The sequence below is a fragment of the Cervus canadensis genome, chromosome 1, assembly GCF_019320065.1.
Source record: "Cervus canadensis isolate Bull #8, Minnesota chromosome 1, ASM1932006v1, whole genome shotgun sequence".
NCBI classification, from domain to species: domain Eukaryota; kingdom Metazoa; phylum Chordata; class Mammalia; order Artiodactyla; family Cervidae; genus Cervus; species Cervus canadensis.
This window is the reverse complement of record NC_057386.1, coordinates 101,890,940-101,895,476: the sequence shown is the minus strand read 5'-3', so window position 1 is coordinate 101,895,476 and position 4,537 is coordinate 101,890,940.

Below are 4,537 nucleotides of genomic sequence, written 5' to 3'. Positions count from 1 at the left end.
CTCTGTCTCACATGAAGTATATAGCAGACACATGAGTTGTGCATCTCTGTTTTCAGTCCTAACGGACAAATTCATAGGAGAAGTAGGAGCAGAAAACCAGGAGCCCAGGCATCAAACAAACCCACGGAAATACTTGGCTTGATCCTATCTTTTTATAAACATCCATATTTTTAAAATTTTGAAATTGTCTCATGTTTACAAAGAAGATGCAGGTAGAGTATCAGACTTTTTCTTTTTTTTTTTTTTTAACTTAAATTATTTGGGAGCACACCAACAACCTCAGACACTTTTCTGTGTATTTCCTGCCAGCCAGGACTTTCAAGTCTCTGTAAAATCAGGAAATAACAGGACACATCTGACCCCGCTCGGTCTCTGCATTCGTTTCCACAACATCCTTTACTGACAGGACCCAACCCAGCATCACACTCAGCTGTCCTGAGGTTTTATTCTCTCTGAGCCTTGGTTTTCCTTTGAACTCCATGACCTTGGCCCCTGTGAAGGTCACAGGTTGGTTGTCCTGTAGACTGCCCCCAATGCCAGCAGCCTCAAGAGTCCCCATGGTTCAATTCCAACTCTGCATCTCTGGTGGGAATGTTACAGAATATTATAAGTGCTGAGTCGTTTCAGTTGTGTCCAACTCTTGGTGACCCCGTGGACTATAGCCCGCCAGGTTCCTCTGTCCGTGGGCTTCTCCAGGCAAGAATACTGGAGTGAGCTGCCATTTCCTTCTCCAGGGGATCTTCCCAACCCAGGGATCGAACCCATGTTTCTTATGTCTCCTGCATTGGCAGGTCTGTTCTTTGGCCACCAATGCCACCTGAGAAGCCCCGAGTGATACTATGCTCACAGAAAATTTTCAGTTTTAGGTAAGTCACTATTTAAACACCTGGTGCTTTCAAGTAAAATTCTGAATTTTCAGTCAAGTCTTGATTTTGACCCCACACTGTGCTGGCTTTACTTAAAGGAGCTGTGGATCCCCCTGGGGGAGTCTGCTGCTATGGTGACAGACCCAGAGAAATCCCTCAGAGGGAAGTCAATGAGGGCATTGACCTTAGGAGAGCTCAGCCGTGGAGCCCCAGGTGCTGGCTGACCTCAGCATGACTGGGTCTTGTGAGCAAACACTCATATTCTCATGTGCGTGAGTGTCAAGCTGACAAAACACATCTACACAGGTGACCCCGGGGGCCAGAACATCTCCACTCTAGCTCCCGCTTCACAAGTGGGGAAACAGCGCTGGTCTCGGCTCGGGCTGTCATAACAAAAGCCACAGTGGGGGTTCAAACAACAGCTACTTATTTCTCACAGTCCTGGAGAATGGACGTCCAAGATCTGGGTGATGGCTAACTCGGTGCCCGGTGAGAGCCTGCTTCCCGGCTTGCAGGTGGCGCCTTCTCACCGTGTGTTCACATGGCAGAGAGCGAGTCTGGTCTCCTCTTCTTTTAAAATGTATTTTTATTTATTTTATATTTTGGCTGCGCTGGGTCTTCACCGTCACACTCAGGTTTTCTCTAGTTGCAGTGAGCGGGCGCTCCTCTTTGATGTGGTGCGCGGGGGCCTCTCATTGCGGTGGCATCTTTTGTTGTGGAGAACAGGCTCTAAGGCACAGGCTCAGTAGTTGTGGCACATGGGTTTTGTTGCTCTGCAGCATGAGGGATCTTCCCAGACCAGGGATGAAACCCACGTCTCCTTGCATTGGGAGATAGAGTCTTAACCACTAGACCACTAAGGAAGTCCCTTCTCATCTTCGTATGGGGAGACTAATTCCATCCTGAGGGCCCCACCCTCATGACCTCATCTCAGCTTATCACCTCCCATAATTCTCATTCCGTCACGTCAGGGACTAGAGCTTCCACATACGATCTTTGGGGGGACACCAACACTCAATCCGTAACCCACAGGTAGAGGAAGCCACAGCACTGAGGCTGTCCACCAGAGGGGACCGAGGCCAGACCCAGATTCCAGCCACACCTCATCCCCATAGGAGCAAATTGTGAGGGATGAGGGGGCTCTGGGTGACTCCCTCCAAAGGATAATCATGACGATACAGTTACTGGTACTGTTCTGCACTTCACAAACACATGGGAGGGAATGTGCTTAGGTCCATTTTCCAGATGAGGAAACTGAGGCTCAGAGAAGCACAGTGACTTGCTGAAGCTCAGCCACTTAGTGGGTAGATGGTCTTGCTCTGGGATCCTGCTCCCAAGGTGTGGCTGTCCTTGTGTGGGGACAGGGTGTGATTATGGGATGGCAGCGTGGATGTTCCTTGCTGGAATCCCGTGAGCAACTTTTCCTCCAGGGCTCTGGGGACTAACCAGCACCCAGCTGGAGTCGTCCCAGCTCCCAGGCGTCCCCCAGGCCTGCCACCCCAGCCAGACATTGGGCCCCTGCTGGTTCTGCAGCCCCAGCCCTCCCTGAGTCAGCAAAGGGTGACAGGACCCCAGGGGGTCCAAAGAAATGAGAGGACCTGAAGCAGATGGACCCCAGCACAGCTGCCCGCTCCCCTGCCTCCCCAAGGAGCTGCAGCAGCCACACCCATCTGCTCTCTCCTATTTCTGGGTTCTCACCTGGACTTGCAGCCAGGTGGTGGCCAGGGCCGCGTCCTCCTCCTCCGTGAGGCTGGTTGGCTGTCGCTGGAGAACCCGTGTGGCCTGGGTTTCCTTGCTCCGTGGCTGGTGCCAAGGGCGAGAGTCCCCAGATGGGCAGAAGTCACAGGTCACTTCTTCCATCTCAAGCCTGCTGGCCGCAAGGGAAGGGAACAGACCCCTCCTCTCAATGGGTAATGAGAGTGGGTCCATAGTCTGAGGAACTATGTGAGGTTGAAGGACTTCTTTTGCCCATCTTAGAAAACTCAACTGGCCACCCTACTCCACATGGGAAAACCAGGGGTCCAAGCACCCCAAAACTGCTCCTCCATGGGTGGACAGCAGGCCACTCCCGCTGCTCAGGAAGAGATCCTGCTCTTACCTCCGCCCAGCTTGCCAGCTCTTCTGACCCCCTTGCAAGCCACCATCCCCGGTGCCTCCTGACTGCTCCCTCTTTTCCCCACCTGACAGCCACATGACCCATGAAAAGCTTCATCAGACCAGGTCCCTCTGGTCTCAAAGCCCTCACGTGGGCCCCATGGCTTTGTGGGTGGGGTAAAAACCCAGTCCTTACTATGGCCTAGAACTGCCCCCCCACCCTACCCCTCTTCCTCTGTCCTTTGTCTCCCATCCCCTGTTCCCTTCACTCCAGCCACGCTGACCCAGCCCCTCCCAGACCATAGCTCCTGCCCCAGGACAGACTCAGGTCCCCAGGCCTGTCTACAGTGTCACCTTCAAAGCGGTGCCTCTCTGACCAACCCCTGAAATTGCAAACAGCCCTCCTTCCCCACAAACACACCCAGACCCTTTCCCACCTTTATTTTCTCCTTACTACCACCTGACCTATTATTTAGTCAATTTCTAGACTCAGCTTGAATTTTGTTAACTGTCTTGCCTCTCCACTAGAGTATAAAGATTTGGCCTATTTTGTTCAATGCCCTGGTCCGGGGTTACTAAATGTTTGTTGAGAGAGTACACGGATGGGGGAAATGCCACAGGTGGATTTGGGCCCCTCGCTGGTGTCTTGTCTGGGCCTTCTTTTTCCTGCAGAGTCTTGTCTAGAGTCTGGAAGGGACTCTGGAGTCCCCTCTTCCTCCTGGTCCAGGAAGCGACCTTTGGGAGAGCCGTTGCTCAAGTTGGATGAAAACCAGGACTCTCCTGTACAGACCTGGCCCCTAGTTCTAGGCCAGACCAAGGGTGCAGCGCCCAAACTCCCTGGGACTTAAACAAGCTCCATGCTCAGGTCTCCCGCAATCAGGCCTTCATCCTGGGGTCCATGGTGTTGGTCTCTTTTTTTTTGGCCTTGCTGCAAGGCTTGTGACATTCTTGTTCCCGGACCAGGGATCAAACCTGCACCCCCCTGCCCCGGCAGTGAAAGCTTGGAGTTCCAACCCCTGGAGTGCCAGGGAATTCCCAGTCCATGGTGTTTGAATCTCTCCCCATCCAGTGTTAGTTTCAGAGGGGAGAGGTAAGCATCTTACGATCAACTATTGGGAGACCCAGAGGTGGCGCAGCAGAGAGCAACACACGGACCTCAAATGAGCCCAGGGTGAAGACAGGACAGGCTCAGCAGACAGAGGCCACCCAGAGGCCTCAAGATCTCCTGTCCGTCTGTTTAGTGATGATCCATGAGACACGAACAAGCGATTCCTGAACAGTATGGCTTGTCACGGAGACACAGGGGCACTGAGCTAGAAGTATTGACTGAGCCCACACAGGGCATGGTGGCCCCTGAGAGGATGGCACCGTGGCCTTTACTCTCAGGCCTATTTCACAATCAGGTCCAGGAGTCAACAGGTTAGGGTTATATAAGACGTGTGCTCTGCGTGGGGCAGGAGTCCAGGGGGAAAAGTGAGTAAATAGAAGGAAAATGGGTGGTGACCGAGTGTGGCAAACCAGGGGTGGGAGTTCCAGAAAGAACGAAGCCTCCAGGGGTCTCTGCGGAGCAGCCAGGG